Raw genomic sequence first — 18,441 nt, 5'->3', positions numbered from 1 at the left:
AGATTTTATTTGTTTATTTTTTAAGGGAGAATGCACGTGATAGTGGGGGAGAGGAGCAAAGGGGTAAGGAGAAGGGAAGGGAGAGAGGGGTAAGAATCTCAAGTGGACTCCTTGTGCTGGGAACAGAGCCAGATCTCAGGACCTGGAGATCATGACCTGAGCAGAAACCAAGAATAGGATGCTTAATCAACTGAGCCACCCAGGTGTCCTTCCTCCTTAGGAGAAGTTTTGATGAATTATGGTTTAGTAAGCAAGATTATTATAAAGATCCAGAGATTGAAGTAAGGAGCAGGCCTTTTTGGTACCTATGTCAAACTTTTATTCACTCACAACCACTTTTCTCCTATGCTCCCTAAGTGTGTCTAGTGAAAGTGTCAATGGTATAGAGCTGTGCTATCCAATATGGTAACATTAACCACAGGCATATGGCTATTTAAATCTGAATTGATTAAATTAAGTTAAATTAAAAATTCAGTTACACAGTTGCACTATCCTCAATAGCCACATGTATCTAATTGTTATCATATTTGATAGTGCAGATACAGAACGTTTCCATCATCATAGGGAGAGCTACGGGATACCACTGTTACAAAGCTTGTGACTGCTCTAGTACGTGTTGGGGAACAGGAATTCCTGTCCCTTTCAATGTTCCTTTTAGCTGGACTAAGTGTCAAATTGACATGAGACAGATTAATAAGAGAAACTAAATTTAACAGGTGCACATATAGAGAATCCACATAGACATGGCACAAAGCACTCATTCACTTATGTGTCACACAATATTACCAACAATTTTTTTCTATTTCATGTACTATGTAGCATTTTTCCCCAGTTTAAAATTTAGACATACACTTAACATTTCTATCTAATAACAAGATATAAAAAGGGCTCAGTCTCTAAAGATCTAAGATGCATACTATACCAAAATATAGATAACATATGATTGCCTGTGATAATAAGCCTATTCTTCACTCTCAGAGGAATCATCAAATGCTTTTGTTAGTTGAAACTTTGTGTTCCAATTTCCTTAACTATCCCCGCCAATCTGGTTTTTTTTTTTTTTTTTTTTAAGCTCTTAAAAAATGTTGCAGAATTCTTTAAAAACAAGATGGATTTTTCTTCTAATAGCCATTGTAATTTTTTTCAAATACCTTTATGATTCATTTGTTACCTGCGGTGTGTCTGGCAAACTGAACTTTAAATGACCTTCTTGCCCTTATTATTGCAGCTGTCAGCCTCCAATTTTATACAGAAAATATAAAGGAAAGAGAATTTAAACCAGAGATTTTTATTGAGGCACACACAGCTTCAGCAGCTGCTGTTAAAATGGTATCATCAAATACCAAAACTGACAAAAATCCATGGGGTCTATTTTCTAATTCAGTCTTGAAGGAAATTTACAATAGTGAATCTCTATGGCGGTTGAGGTTGGCTAAGATTTCGATGACCCATTTCCCTTATCTAATGAATTCAGGCCTTGCAAACTTTGCAAAAGCTTTAAACTGACAAAATATCAAGAGAGTTGATGTGAAATTGAAAGACAGCTGGCGTGGACTCAGAGCCTCTTGAGTTTCGCTCAGGAAGCTGCAAACTTTCACAGCTGGAAGACTGTCAAAATGAAGATTCCAGCATAAAACAGTCAAAATATTGCTATTAGATGAAGAACTTTATGCCTAAAGCCTTTACTCTACAGAAAAGATTCTTCATTTCAAATAAAGAATGAACATGACATTTTTGCATTTCTCCTCATTTTTCTAAGAAAATCTAAGTGAGAATGTTTCTATTGCCATGAACTTAGGTTTAAAAAAGTCTAATTAAAACTAAATTTGAAGAATTAAAAAAATTTTTTTAAATGATTTAATCTTATTCCAGGAAACAAAACCATATTGATGTGGTTTCCTTTTTCAAGCTGTCTCTTCAGTTTCTTGGTCTTGACAAGCCATGAGGGTAATTTAATACCGTGTTTTATTATGTGATGAGAAACTCATCAGGATGTTTCTAGGTAAGAGCACACTTAACAAATTATTAGGTAGAGAAACAAAGCTTGCTAGGTGTGGTGTTTTCAGGCAATAAACTGGATCATCAATGATAATTTTTATACATCTCTTTCAAGCAAAGCAAAACCCAAACTGAATTGCATTTATGGCACAAATCAAGTTTTACTGGTTGGGAAGATACTTCAACATTAAAAATATCGTTTGTTGAACAGTAATTACAAGGCTTATTGTTTGCATGAGAACTTAAAATTTTTGGCTACATTTTCAAAGGATTTATATAGCCTAACATACTTTTTTTTTTTTTTTTTAAGATTTTATTTATTTATTTGACAGAGAGAGATCACAAGCAGGCAGAGAGGCAGGTAGAGAGAGAGGAGGAAGCAGGCTCCCTGCTGAGCAGAGAGCCTGATGCGGGGCTCAATCCCAGGACCCTGAGATCATGACCTGAGCCGAAGGCAGCGGCTTAACCCACTGAGCCACCCAGGCGCCCCAGCCTAACATACTTTTAAAATAATTTAAATTATATCATGGATTGGCCATTTGTATTTGAAAAATGCCATTAAATTCACACCACTAGCGAAATCTCATTGAAAAGAATGGTGTATGTAAAAGATAATATGAATGTAAAACTGAGGAAACTGGGGAGGGAGGTAGTCATTTAAGTTGTTTAAAATGCAGAAAAAATACATGTAGGCACTTGAAAATAATTTATTTTATTCTAGGAGTTGTGAGTCTTGTTTGGCTCTTGAAGTCTAAAAAACATACTTCCTTTCAATCCTACTATGTATAATGAGAATCCTAAACTATGTTTAGTTCATATTTAATTTAACTACTTGTCAGCACCTTCATTTTGAAAATAGTTTTACTTTTTCTAATTTTATGGCTTTTTGGGTGGTATAATCATAAAATGTTTATTTATTTACTTATTTATGCAACCTAACATTCCTTTCTCCTTCTCTTCTCAAGCATTTTCCTACTTCCCTTAAGAAGTTACCTCTCCCACCTTGTAAACAAGCTTGGTCAAAGGACCCTTAACTCTTCTTGGCTGGTGACCAAGATGGACTAATGACACTTTTCCCAGACTTCACGTAGATGAAAGGACAAGCAGGGAAGTGGATTCATCCCAGTCGCAGTGCCCAGGCCAAACTGCCCACTCGGTCTTGCCACCCAGGTGAGAGCTATTCAGGCTCCTGTCCTGTCAGATTGGTTTATTCTTTGAGCTTCCTCAGGTTCTTCCTGCAAGTTCCTTTTCTGCTCAAATTGAGCGGAGGCCATTTGTGTTGCTTACTGCGAAGACCTGTCACTGACTCATGGTCAAAGTCATTCCTCCTTTGTTTTACTTTCAGCCACATTTCTAACTTAGGTCTTTGTCAACTTTACTCTTTTTTACTTCACTCGGATTTTTCCGCCTCTCATAAGGGCAAAATGCCATGAATCAGGTGAGCACAATTCTTTTTATTCATTGCCAAATGAAGTCAGTTTTTATTTATTTATTTTTTATTTATCTTTATTTTATTTTATTTTTTTTTAAAGATTTTATTTATTTATTTGACAGATAGAGGTCACAAGTAGGCAGAGAGGCAGGCAGAGAGAGAGGAGGAAGCAGGCTCCCTGCTGAGCAGAGAGCCCGATGTGGGGCTCAATCCCAGGACCCGGGGATCATGAACTGAGCTGAAGGCAGAGGCTTTAACCCACTGAGCCACACCCAGGCGCCCCGAAGTCAGTTTTTATAATCTGAGTCTTGTCATGTTCAATCATTTTTCTGGAGTCCCTTCCACCTATAACAAATATAAACTGCGTACTAAGATGTTTTTTAGCCGCCTCTTTGCAAATCATGTAAATATTTTTGGAAAGACAGTTTTATTCCTCATTGCTGAGATAATTTTCTCACAGTTTAGAGATGCTTTTATAGGAATGGGCTTTCCAAAATTAGGAAGTCTATTTCTTGTGTTTCAGAAGAAAAAAAAAAAAAACAATAAAAGAGATAGCCTTGCCTGATGCATTCTTATTCTCTGAGAGAACTGCAATCTATCATTTCTGATTTCTTCTTGGGAAACATGTCTCTGCAGAAAACATGGAGTTTTGTTTTACTTTGGGAGTATAGACTGAAGTTTGAAATCCAGGAACAAAGAAAAAAAGTACAATTGTAGATCTCCTACAACTTTTACAGCGTATTGCAAGGGCTTGAACTCTATCATAGTGAAAGAAAAATGAACATTATTTAGATGAAGGTTAAAAGGTAGAAATGCTATTCTGAGTAAAATTCTATAATAATTGAAATTTCGAGCTTCAGAGGCAAGTCAGTACTTCACCAGGTACTCTCCAAAAATCTTTTTTTTAGGCTTTAAAATACAAATGTCTTTAGATTGTCAAACTTACATTTTTTTCAAAGGAAAGAAAACCCTTCTAGAATATTAAATGGGATGATAAAGGGGAGATTTTTGGCTAAAAGGAGATCAAATATTTTCTTTTATCAAAAGTTTGGCTCATTATTGCAAGTGAAAAGATCATGGAATAGATATTTAAGATGACAAAGGGGCTGTGATAGCTTTAGTTAATGATAGCGCACAGCCAATTTTGTCTTCTGCCTTTGTACTTGCTTTATGAGAGGTCTCAGCATTGGTTTTCTTTTGTACTCTTCTTTTTTGGGGATTATAGAACTCAATTATTACAGGTTTGAAAATTGTAGAGGCTTTCCTCACATTACATCTAACTTTGTAAGGTAAAATTATGTACTGAGTTTTCTGAAAAGGCCAATGAAACTGTAAGATTTGTAATACACATCTGTGAAGTAACTTTTTTTAACCTTAGAAAACGTTGGAAGAACAGGGATGAAGGATATCTGAAGAAAACTGTCTAGGAGGAGTGTATTAGTTGCCTGGGGCTACCATAACAAAGGACCCCAAGCAGAATGGCTTATGCAACAGAAATTTATCGTCTTATAGTTCTGGAGGCCATCAGTCTGAAATCAAGGTATTGACAACATTGGTTGCTTCTGAGGGCTGTGACAGAAGGATCTGCTGCAGCCTCTCTCGTTGGCTTATAGATGGCCATCTTCACCCTCTATCTTCACAAGACAGTCTCTCAGTGTGTGTGTGTCTCCAAATTTCCCCTTTTCATAAAGACAAATCATATTGGATCAAGTCCCCTTTAATGACCTCAGTTTAATCTGATTACATATCTCCAAATAAGGTCACATTCTGAGGTACTGGGGATAAGGATTTCAGTATATGAATTTTGGGGTAAAGCAATTCAGCCTATAACAAAAGGCAAAGGGATGCTTAAAGGAAAGACTACAAATAAGTTTTTCCATATGGCAGGAAAGAAGAAAGGTTCTTTTCTACATGCAATTTTTTGTGAATCTACGCAAACCAAGGGGCTTGCTGCTGAATGTTATGGCCCTTGACTTTGCTCATATTAAAAAGTTAGAAGTGCTTTCCATCTCACTTGATTTATACTCTGTGAAAGTTTTCCACTATTTTTTAATTTGATTTTAATTTTTTAAAAGATTTTAGTTATTTATTTAACAGAGATAGACACAGTGAGACAGGGAACACAAGCAGGGGAATTGGGAGAGGGAGAAGCAGGCTTCCCGCCGAGCAGGGAGCCCCATGCAGGGCTTGATTCCAGGACCCCAGATCATGACCTGAGCCAAAGGCAGATGCTTAACGACTGAGCCACCCAGTTGCCCCAAGTTTTCCACTATTTTTGTACTAATTTTGCAATGATCACAGAATGGAAATAGATCACATTAATTTCTTTTGTGTTGACTCAAGTCTCTAGCAAGAAGCAATTATCATACTGGGTGCCATACAAAGTATTATACACTTAAATAGCCTGTACCTACTGTGAATTTTCTTCCACTTTGTCCACACTTGGCCTTTTTGACTTGGTTCAGTCAAGTGTCCTGGCTTGGGTTTGTTCTTCCTTTTAACTATCTTGAGAATCATCAAAATGTGGTTTCCTCATTGATGAAAGTAGAGAATCTTCTTCGGTGTGTAGCTGCTACTTTTATATTTTTGTCAGTGGAGCAAAGAGAACAGTATCTCTGATTAAAACTCAAGGAAAGGTGTATTCACTGTGACAGCTGCTGGGAAGGAGGATACAGAGAATGTCCTTCTTCCCTGCAGCATGGCTGATAGTTCTTAGATGATCTGCCCAGGGGACTTCTTTGCGTTTGACTTTAGTGATAAACGTGACTTGCTGCAACTCCAGCTGACATCTTCTTTGACTAGATTGTTGGTTTAATTTGTAGTCAATAAGTTATTTGTACAACGAATAACCCTTTTTAAAAGCTACGAGAGGAGACTCATCCATTTTTACAGTCTCTTAACTGTAAATAGTCATTTTCTGAGTATATGTTGCGTGCTAGGCATTGTGCTAATAATGAACAAAACGCTGAATCTGCCTCTCAAGAAGCTCACAGTTCAACGGGTGAGAGAAATTCAAACAGGAAATGAGAGTAAAATGTGATAAGGACTGTAAGAGAGGCAGGTCCTAGAATCCAAATGAGCAGACTCCTTAGTAAAGTCTTGGATACTGAGTTGGAATTTATCCACTCTTGTTTGGAACGAGAAGAAGCTGAGGAAGAAGGGGACTTCAAGTGGTCAGAACAGCATAGACAAAAGCCCAAAAACATGAAGACAGGTATGCTGGAGGAGAAAAAAAGACAGCTAGCCTGGGAGTTAGAAAACACCATGGAAAGTACTAGGTGGGCAGGAGTCAGATCATGCAAAGCTCCTTGTGCATTGTTAAGATTGAGACATAGAAGACCTGGATCACTGCCTAGATTCTGTTCCCGAGTAGTAGTGTGACCTGGGATAAGTTACTAAAAACACATCTGGCCCTTAGCTTTCCAAAAATGGCTTGTAGAAGAGAGACACTGGATCCAGGTGTCATGTGGGCCAGGACAATGGACTTCTCAGTGGTACCTGTTTGCACATAACTGCTTACCTGGTGGCTCCCTCTCAATACTTGGAAAGATCTCAGAACGGTGTGACACAGCCTATGGGAGAGGTGGTACCCAGAAAAGACAGATTAAAATTATTCTTTACGGCAGTCTGAAATATTGTGATTCAAAATAAGAAATATAGATTTTGGTCTTTGTCTCAGTTTCTGGCAAAGAATTCCCCAAACTCTTGGAATTTCCTACCAGTAAGAGCAATAAGGGCATCTTTGTTAACATTGTTTGGTCTTTTGTCCTCCATTTTAGAAACAGCTCCAGAGCAAGAAGGTCAAAGAAAGAACTTGTTATTCCGAACTGACTTTCAACCACACCTGAGCTTATGTTAATGAGGTGACTTTTGTAAAGCTTCTAAGGATGGGAACTGGTTGCTAGGGGAACCAATCATGTGATTAGAGGGCTGGAGAGTTTAGTCTCGCTCTTTGACCTCTGCGGAGGGCAAAAGGCTGGAAGTTGAATTAATCACCAAGGGCCAATGATTTAATCAGATATGCCTACATAATATAAAATCCCAAAAGGACAGGGTTCAGAGAACTTCTGGGATGGTGAACAGGTGATGGTGCTAGGAGGGCAGCACCCCTGGAGAGAGCATGGAAGCTCCACACTACCCCCTTACCTTGCCCTATGCATCTGTTATGGGGCTGTTCCTGAGTTAAAGTCTTTTATAATCTACTGGTGATCTAGTAAGTAGATTGTTTTCCCGAGTTCTGTGGGCTGCTCTAGGAAATTTTAATAGAACCTGGTGGCGGGCAGGGGGAGGGTGTTGAGGGAAACTCTGATAGTTAGTCAGTTGGTCAGAAGCACAAGTATCAAGTCTGGACTTGTGAGTGCCATCTGAAGGGGGGACTTGTGGGACTGACCCTTTAACCTCTGGGATCTGGCACCATCTCCAGGTAGATAGAGTCAGAACTGAGTTAAGCTGTAGGACCTAGAGCTGGTGTCACAGAATTACTTCATGTGTGGAAAACCTACACACCTGGGTTCGGAAATGAAGTATGTTGTAGTAGAGAACTGAAAGTGGAGGGAAAGGTAGAGCGTGTTTTTATTTAGAAGGTCTCAGAGCCAAAAATTGAATTATAAAAGATAGAGAAAGAGGATATCTCGCCCATTTAAGTGTCTCATGTCCCTTAGAAGTTTGAAATACAAACAGTGGTGTGTGCCAGAGCTGGCTCATGCTGAGCCAGTTTTTACATTTTCAGGTATTTTGTTCGTTGGTTGTTAACAGAGCCATTATGAAATATTAAATGATATCAACTTACAATTAAATATACTGTATTAAAAACGAAGTAATAATTGCTCCAGACTGATCTCTTCCTATTTATTTCACTACATTTTACTATTACCTATATGCTTGATAGATCTATTTTATGTGTATAGTATGATGCAAATATTATAAAATGGTGATTTGCTTCACATCTCTTCTCAAGATGGTTTTCAGTGACATTGCATACATAGCTTGAAATTGGCCATAGTTCAATATTTACACCATGGGAATCTGCAAATGCTACAAAACAGGAATTTTATTTCTTTTTTTCCCCCCTTTCTTTCCTTCTCTTCTCCTTCCTTTCCTTACTCCTTCCTTCCCTACCTTTTTCTTTCTGAAAACACTCAGTAGCATACCAAAGTGTACAAGGAAGAGTAAGACTGACAAAGAAAGGTAACTAAACTGGGGTTGAGAGGGTCAGAAACAGGAAGAGAAGAGGTTCGAGGAAATGATTGAAAAGCATGGCTTAGCACCAAGAGAGTCAATATCTCTACTAGACGGTACAGAGTAGATTTTGCTATGAGTATATTTTGCTAGGATAGCTAAACAGGACAACTGACATTCACCTGCATTCCAAAGTATTTCAGACAGTCCAGAATTGCCGTGGATGAAGTTAGAAACAAATTTGCTAAGCAGATCATGGACAGTTGATATATTGTGAAGGAACCAAAGTGTGTGTGGGCTAAGAGTGGCTGTGGTCCCATTCTCTACGACTTGCCATGCCATCATTCCTTGGATCTTTCTGCATCCTCAAGCATCCTTTCTAGTCTCACCTTCCTACCCTGTATCTGAATATTTTACTGCTAGAGCTTTTGCTTTTGTTGCTGAGTATTCTTAGAACTTTCCTATTCTTCTGTTCTTTTTTGCTGACCATTTTACTCTTCTGTAAGTTTTCTACTTACCCTTTTCTTCTATGTTTTTCTATGACCCTTTCCATGCACAAACTTCTCGGATCTCCTCTATATTGTCGCCATCTGTTTTCACCATCTGCTGTCTTCAAGTACTTTGAATCTCTGCTCAAAGTAGCAGTCACTTTGTAGCCGTGTACTCCTAATCAAGTTAACTTTGTGGAGCCTCAGTTTTCTCTTTCGTAAAATGGGAGGGCTTTACCTCCCTCACAGATCATTTGTGAGATTTAAATGATGTATGTAAGTACTTAAAAATTCTTGGCACCTAAAACAATCAAGAAATGATAACTACTGTTTTACTAATGTTAGTCCAAACTCAGCATCCAACTAAAGTCCATATCAGTGGTTGCAAACTCAAAGGCCTATAAAGTCTAGGTGGGACATAAATGAATGAAGTGGGTTGGGTTGGGAAGTGGCAAAGATGGTGGTAAACTGAAACCTGTCCAAAAGAATCAAACACGTCTCAATTCCAGCCAGTTAATATCCCATGTAAATATAAGCTCAGAGCTGCCAGGTCTTTTAATTTTTCAGGATCCAGTAAAAATGGATATTTTTATAAGTAATTTCTTGATGTAAAAATAATGTTGTGCAGTATTGGAAAATAGCACTTCAAAGAAAACAGGTCTATTAGCTGATTTGGGCATGCTGTCCACCAGTTTGAAACCTCTGCAGGACATATTTCTTGAGATGTGTTTGAGCAGTTGGTTCCCTATTTATTAGCAGGAAATCCTGTCTTTCACACATGATGTAGCTGACTTTCTAGTAAGAGTATATTTGGAAGAAAATCTTTTTGGACTCAAATTCCATGGCGTTTCCTTCACTCACAGTGTAATCTAACCACAGCGAGGCATTTGAAATTCTTGCAGCTTTTTAACCTCTTAGAAAAATCTTTTATTTCTTATCAACTGTTCTGTCTGGGTTATATTAGGATGTAGATTGTTTTGAAAACCAGCTTTACTCAATTATAAGAAAAGTTGAGAAAGTTCGGGATGATAGGCTGGAAAATTTAGTAGACCATGAATTTGATTGGACTTCATAGACCAATGGGCTAATACTTCTATCTTTGGCCCTAAGACATTGGGAAGTCACTTAACTTATATGGGTATTAGTTCCTTATTTGCAAATTAAGGGGCTAAGTGGGCTAAGATTGACTTTACATTTCCTTCCAGAGTCATTGTTTTGTAAACCAATCTACCCAATTTTGGAGAAACTGATTTGTTTAAACCTCCCCTAACTTTTGAAATACGCATTTGTGAGAACATAGCTTATGTTTTCATGTAAATTCATTTCAATTTAATATGCTTTCTTAATTTTTATTTTATTGAAGATTTTATTGAAGATAAAGAAGGTGATGGGTTCATTATTTGAGGGATCATAAAATAAGGAGTAGGTTTTCTTCAGAGATCTTGAAGTTTAGGGAAGAAAGAAAAAGTTATTGGTGGTGATAGTGGAGATTAAACCAAATAACTTTATGACAGACACAGTATTAGAAAATTGATGAGATAGATGAATTCCTCTTTACCACAAAGTGGGGAAAGGCTTTCTAACTGACTCACAATAAAAGAAAAGAATGATAAACTTGACTACATAGAACACTCCCTGGCATGGCAAAAAAGGCAATAAACAAAAGCCCAAGACAACCGACAAACTGGAGGAAATATTTAGATGTGCCATAAATAAAGGGCTAATATTCCTAATATAGAGAGCACTGAGGCACAAAGGAACAAAAACCTGCTAGGAAGAGGAGACCATACATGAACACACAAGTCATACACCCACAAAAAACAAGATATAAAAATGGTCTTGAGGGCATTATGCTAAGTGAAATAAGTTAGACAGAGAAAGACAAATACTGTATGATATCACTTTTATGGGACATCTCTTGAAAAACAAGAGAAAATTGAGGAAATGTTATAGATTGGAAGAGTTTAAGAAAACATGGCAACTAAACACCATGTGGAACTTTGTATTACCCTGGAACACACACACACACACACACACACACACACACACACACTTGAGAAAAATTGGTGAATCTGAATGAGGTCTGTTCTTTAATTAATAGTATTGTACCAACATTACTTTCTTGCTTATATAAGGTGTTAACAGCAGGGAAAGCTGAGTGGAGGATATGTGAGAACTCTCTGTACTATTTCTGCAACTTTCTGTAAGACTAAAATTATTTCAAGATAAAAAGTTAAAAAAAAAGAAGTACCATAAGGGCAATGCAGAAGAAACTGCTTTAAAGGGCTCCACAGAGGGGAGAGCCCATTCAGAAAGACTTCATGGCAGAGGTGGTGTATTACTGTGCTAGAGCTGCCATAACGAAACACCACAGGCCAGGTGATTTAAACTACAGAAACTTATTTCTCACAGTTCTGGAGGCTGCAAGTACAACATCAAAGTGCTGGCAGGGTTGGTTTCTCCTGAGGCTTCCTTCCTTGGTTTGCAGCTGGCCGCTTTCTCACTGTATTGCCACATGGCCTTTTCTTTATGCTTTCTTTCTGTTGTCTCTTCCTTCTATATTAGGACCACACTCTTATGACCTCATTTAGCCATAATTACCTCTTTAAAGGTCCTATCTGCAAATGCAGTCACTTTGGGAGCTAGGCCTTCAAAATACCAGTTCTGGGGGAACATAATAATTGGCAATTATAAAGACTTTTGAAAGATATATATTAGCAGTGTTGGGGAAATGTGTGGCAGTGATTTAGAGAATAGAGAATAGAAGAATAGAGAATAGAGAATAGAGAATAGAAGAGCAAGTAGACTGGTGAATTAGTCAGGGTTCCCCAGAGAAGCAGAAGCAATAGGCTATGCCTAGATATGTGGCTATCAGAGAAACAGCCTCTTATATTAGATTCTGTTTCAGAGCATACACAGCCTTCTGGAGATTATTCATACCAGCCCTGTAAGGTATTGCCACACAGCTGGTGCTATAACTGTGTCTTCAAAAGGCCCTTGCAGTATTTTATTAAGCTAGCTGTTTCAAGATGGTGGGAAACATGGTAAGACCAGTTAATTCCATAAAGCTCAGTCCCTTTGTTCCATTTCTTTTGTTAAGTGAGTTTCTTAACCGGAATAATGCTCTGTGAAATACTATGACAGTAGATAAGGCATGCTATATGTCCACAGACGATAATTTTGGCAGACGTTTTGTGTGTATGGAGAGCAAATCTGTATCCAGAATAAATATCTATTCTGGAAAGAACAAAACTCTGTCCCTTCCATGATGAAAGCAGTCCGATGTAATTGCGTGTGTATCAACAGAACAGGACATCCCATTCACTTAATTATTAGAATCCTCCTCTGTTGAGGTTGCCTTTGGTGAGCATTCATATGGGACACTAATGTCTTCACATTTTTTGCCCATTCAGAGAAGTCTATCCATATAATTCTCCCCCAGATTTCTTTGTCATCAATTTTCCAATCACGTTCCTTCTAAGTTCCTCACTATTCAGTGAAACCTTTGGCTACAGCCCATAAGTTGGTTTATGGTTGCACATCTGGCTATTTTCCCTTCTAAATGGGACGTGCAGGTGCACTGCCCAAAGTTCGGCCCACTGGGAGGATTTCCCTTCACCACTGTTCTTCAGGGATGTCACAGAGAAGGGCTGTAGTGCTGTAGCTGTCTACTTTTGGATCATGTCTGCATATCATGCAGAACCATTTATAAACCAGGCCTGTGTCTTCACTTCCTCTGTCAATGCTTCTCTGAGGCCAGAGCAGGCTAGGAGAGAGAAGCCAATAGCAGGAGTGGGAACTATGAGTATTTGGACCACTTTTCCACATAAGTTACTTATACTTTCAGGGGCTTCTTGAGCGAGATCATGTATATACCACTTACATTTGATGATGAAGTCTTGCAGTACACATCCGACTTCATGGCTTGGTGGGCTAGACAGCACCTAGTTCATGAAAGGCAGCTTAGATAGCATAGTAACTTGGCGACCTGTGGTCAAGCTTTCAGTTTCTACTAAGGCCCAAAAGCAGGTCAAGAGCTGTTTTTCAAAAGGAGGGTAGTTATCTGCAGATAATGGCAAGGCTCCCAAATCATAAAGGCTTGTGCTGCAATTCACCTACACAAGCTTGCCAAAGTCCCTAAATGGTATCTCTGTCTGCACTGACATTTCAGGCATCATTGAATCTGCTCCATCCTATGGGCTCAGTGGGAGGCCAGCTTGCACAGCAGGTAGACCTGTTGCAGAGCCTTCTCTTCTTCTTGGCTTCACTCAAAACGTGCAGGTTTTCAGGTCACTCAATACATGGGCTGGAGTAACACACCCAAATAAGGAATACGTTGCCTTCAAAATCTGAGGCCCATGAGGCACTCTGCTTCTTTCTCACTTACAGGAGGGTTCAGGGGATGCAACAACTTCTCCTTCACCTAAAGAGGTACATCCCAACATGCCAATACCTTACAGCCCTTGAAATTTTACTGAAGTAGAAGGCCTCTGAATTTTAGTCAGATTTATTTCCCATCCTCTGACATGCAAATGTCTCGCCAATATGTCCAGAGTGGTTGGTACTTCTCACTCATTAGGTCCAATCAGCATAATACCATCAGTACAATGGACCAACATGATATTTTATGGAAGAGAAAGGTGATCAAGATCCCTGTGAACCAAATTATGGGATGCTACTACTCACTCCTAAAGTAAGACAATGATGGCATATTGCTGGCCTTGTGGACCACTCTCCACTCACCCTTCCTGCCTCCTAACAGACACAGACAGACACAAGTGATAAATAAGTAGGCATGGTTCTTTTTTAAATGTTAGCACTCTTCACAACACAATCTTTACTCTGACAGTGTTCAACTATTTTATTTAAACACGGACACTGACATTTTATAGTGGTTCATAGCATCCCCTGAATTCATTTGATTCTTGTAGCTCATATGATAATTAATGAGAGAAATAGCACTTTGAGTCACTCAGTTGTGTAAGAGCAGTTTGTTTTATAACTTTTTCATCTCATAAAACAAAGCTAAATTTTTCCTTACAGTTGGAAAAAAGCTTTAGACTGGAGTAAACCTGACCTAAGGCTCCAAGTTTATATGCCCAATTTTATTCCCTCTGTAAATTCATGGGACATTATGCGCATTCCCCCATGGGGTGTGAAATCTTAATCTAGTCAGGTGTTCATGCCTTTTCATGTAATTAAGTAATTATTTTCAGTGGATTAAAATTTTTAGAAGGCTTTGAAAAATGTTAGTAAAAATAGCAGTCTGCTGTGTTTACATCGAGTCTTAATCCTCATTGTTCAAAGAATGTTTGTCAGTTGAAGATATAGCAAATATTAGCATTTCTACTTTGTAGGCAGAGAAGTTATGTGATGCACTTGAAGTGATACTGAAAGTCAAAAGTGGGAGGTTTTTATTTTTTTACCGGAGCTTTTGTTAATTCTGTTTCTCCATTCTCCATTAACACCTTTTCCACTTTTTCATCTCTCCCATACAAATAAATCCATGGAAGTACTTTGGAGAAATAATATTAAAAAGGCAGTGGCTAAATTTTTAATTTTCTTCAAAAGTGCTGTTTGAGAGCGGTGACTGTTGCTATGAGTTACCAGTTTATTCTGTTATCAGCCAATAACTGACTCTTTTTATAATACATGCTGTATCTTGCAGCCATATTTCACCAGCCTTCTTAAAATTCTATCAACTAAAACACATAATCTAAGTAAAAACAGTGTTTTTGTAACAGAGATACAGCTTGAAGTCAATTCCCTTGTCTCTCCCTTTTAAGGGGATCTTGTGTGCAAGATCAGTAGGGAGGGGTAGAGGGTGAGGGGGAGAGAGAGAATCTCAAGCAGATTTCCTGTGAAGGATGGAGACTGATGCAGGGCTCCATCTCATGACTCTGAGATCATGACTTGAGCTGAAATTAGGAGTTGGATGGAAACAGTTGAGCTCTTATGAATCCATGCCCTATAGGGTTAACAAGGTTAAAACCAGCAAAAAGTTTAAAGTTTACTTTTCAGAGAACTGTTTACCCCTAATCAGCTATTGTGTCTTTTCAGACCCCACTAACAAACTCACTAGTTGTCACTGCAGACGTCTGGACTCAAGGTCAACTGATAATATTCCATCCTATGAACAAGCAATTTCTTAACCCAAGATAATGAGCCCAAATCTCCATCCAGTTTATATAAGCTCTTGGAGCATGCTCATAGCCCCTTCTCCTTGTCCTAAGATAATCTCACTGATGTCAGGGACTGAATTTTGTCTCATTCTGATGTTGAGCCTCTGTCTCAAAATGAATATGGGGTATATAGTACATATATGTTTGCTCAGTGTGCATGCTACCTCTTTCCTCATGAATGGTCACAGGTTTCTCCACCCTTTTCATCAATATGTATGTGATCTCATCCCTCATGTTTATAAAAAAACTTGTTCTTTCCCCTCTTAGGGAGGTGGATTTGAGGCTTGTCCTTCCATCTCCTCCTTTGGCTCCCTTTCAAATAAACACTTTCCTTGGTATATACCTGATGTTTCAGTGATTGGCTTAGCTGTATGTCAAGCAGATGGACTTGGGTTCTGTTACACTTAGATTAAAAGTATACTTGTGCAATGAGTAGGATAAACAAAAATCATTTATACCTAGAAGTAGCATAGTGAAAGGGAAAATGACATTTATAAATAGATAATGTTGAAAATGAAAAGAAAAGAAAGATTATTGTCAAAGGAACAATAATTAAACTGACATTAGACTTCTGTCAGTAATAGATGCCAGAAGACAAAGGAGAGTGATATTTTAAAAGCACTGGAGCTAAAGCATCATTCCAAATTGAAAGCAAAACAGGACTTTTTTAGAAAAAGATTATATCACTTTGCTACCCATAAATTTTTCTGAAAGAACTACTAAAGGATGTGCTTCAGTAAGGACAGAAGTAAACCTAGAGAGATGCAGAGCAAGAGAGAGAAATATATAAGGTGAACTGGTTGTTCTAGTCCCAAGAAACTTATCTTTTTAAAAAAATCAGAATTCTACAACTCAAGTGGAGCTGCTTTTTGGACTGGTTACTATTCAGCTGCATTCAATTATAAATTAGCTATCAAAGAAAGCTCCTCATTATCTGGTAATTTGGAATGACTTTCATAAAACTCCCAGAGCCTCCAGTAATGCCTCTTCCAACTCCATTAACTTTCTAGTATTGCAATTAATTGGGAAGATCCATTTAAAAACAGCTTGTTCATCACTTCTTGCTGAAATTTTCTGTTAAGATTGTGTATGGGTGGATATAAAAAGATTAGCACTGAAATAACGCTGAAAAAATTAGGCACAATTCAATCATGTAGACTACTAGCTTATAGCTCCCCAAATTAAAAATAAGTAACATCAGTGTGCAAGTAGAAACACACACATACACACAAGATACACACACCGCATGCAGAGGATAAAATGATGGAGGAGGGGACAAACAATTGATCCAGAATGTAGTCAGGTTTAGTTAAGATCACAAAAAATGAATGGGGAAAAAAAGCATTGGCTCTGAGCAAAATGGTGTTTAAGAGATCAAGAAGTCTTGATACAGCACAGTACCATGATTAAACAATTTTGAGCACTTCTGATGGTCTGCAACCTGTGTTAGGTGCTGAGGAGGAATTCAGAGGTGTGGAAAATAAAACCCATGGTCTCTAGAGGCAATTAATATAGTGGGGAGACAGACATACATAAACCATTTCTCTAGTGTGGTTGAAAAAGGTGCTAAGAGAATGGGAGGGAGGAGAATTAAATTCTAATTAGGGGTGATTAAGAAAGTATTTCAGAGGAAATTGGCTTAAATTAGATCTTGAAGAATGGGTAAGAATTTTATATCAGGCAATGAGGACAGGCATTCCAAGCAAAGATACATAGGTAAGGAGCATGAGGAAAATCAAGCTCAAGATCCAGCTGACCTTTCCTGCTTACCTCCTTCCCAGGACTGAGGGCTCATCTCTGTTGGGGACTTCATCAAGTTCCCAGAAACAAGCAGATAGATACATCTGAACAGAGGGGAAAATGAAGTGACCAGGAGTAAGACAACTCTTGAAAGAACGGAGGCAAGCAGAGAAATACATATGGATATCTGAAACTTTTTATGGTGTTTTAAAAATGTTTATAAGTGTCATCATGTTGTATATATCATTCTGCAACTTTTTTCCCACTCAACTTTCTTTTTGTGACCTCTATATCTCTGTAAGCTCTGGTTCGTTCATTTTACCTTTTTGCTTACCCATGTGTCTATTTTTTTAAAGATTTATTTACTTATTTGAGAGAGAGAGAGTGAGCACCTGTGACTGGGAGTGGGGAACAGGGACAGAATCTTCAAGCAGACTCCTCACTGAGCATGGAGCCCAACACAGGCTCAGTCCCACAACCCATGAGATCATGACCAGATCTGAAACCAAGAGCTGGATGCTCAATCCACTGAGCCACTCAGGTGCCTCACCCATGTTTCTATTGATGCACCTGTAGTTTCTATTCAGTTTTTCAATATTACAAACAATATTACTTGTATTGTAGAAATAACCTTCTACCTGTCTTCTTATACACCAATGCAAGTTTTTCTAGAGAATCTACCTAGAAAGGGAATGACTGAGTCAAGATGTTTATGTATTTCCAACTTACTGGATATGGTCTTTTATTCATCTTTATCTCTTTACATCTCCCTTTCACCACCTTTCTCTTTTCTTGCTACTCATGTGGTGGGTACTTAAGAGATATTCATAATTTTCAAGGTGGAAAGAAGAGAGAAATTTGCTGGGACCTAAGGGTAATGAGGACTAAAATAAAATAAAAAAAGAGAAGTAAGACTGGCTTATCAAAACAAACAAACAAACAAACAAACAAAAAACCAAAAAAACCCACAACAAAATCTTGCCATTTGCAACAATGTGGCTGGAACTAGAAGGTATTATGCTAAGCAAAATAAGTCAATCAGAGAAAGACAATTATCATATGATCTCTCTGATGTGAGAAATTTGAGAGAGGGCGGGGGGGGGTTCGTAGGGGGAAGGGAGGGAAAAATGTAACAAAATAGGACCTGGGAGGGAGACAAACCATAAGAAACTCTTAAACTCAGGAAACAAACTGAGGTTTGCTGGAGGGGTTGGGGTGGAGGGGTGGGTAGGAGGGTTAGGGTGGCTGGGTGATGAACATCGGGGAGGGTATGTGCTATGGTGAGTGCTGTGAATGTGTAAGACTAATTATTCACAGACCTGTACCCCTGAAACAAATAATACATTATATGTTAAAAAAAATTTTTTTTTCTCCAATGCTCAAAAAAAAAAAAAAAAAGAAGTAAGACTGGCTTTAATTGATG

The sequence above is a fragment of the Enhydra lutris genome, unplaced genomic scaffold (assembly GCF_002288905.1).
Source record: "Enhydra lutris kenyoni isolate GAN:26980312 unplaced genomic scaffold, ASM228890v2 scaffoldscaffold1, whole genome shotgun sequence".
In the NCBI taxonomy this organism is placed as follows: domain Eukaryota; kingdom Metazoa; phylum Chordata; class Mammalia; order Carnivora; family Mustelidae; genus Enhydra; species Enhydra lutris.
The sequence above is the reverse complement of the archived record's forward strand: the minus strand, read 5'-3'. Positions refer to the sequence as shown.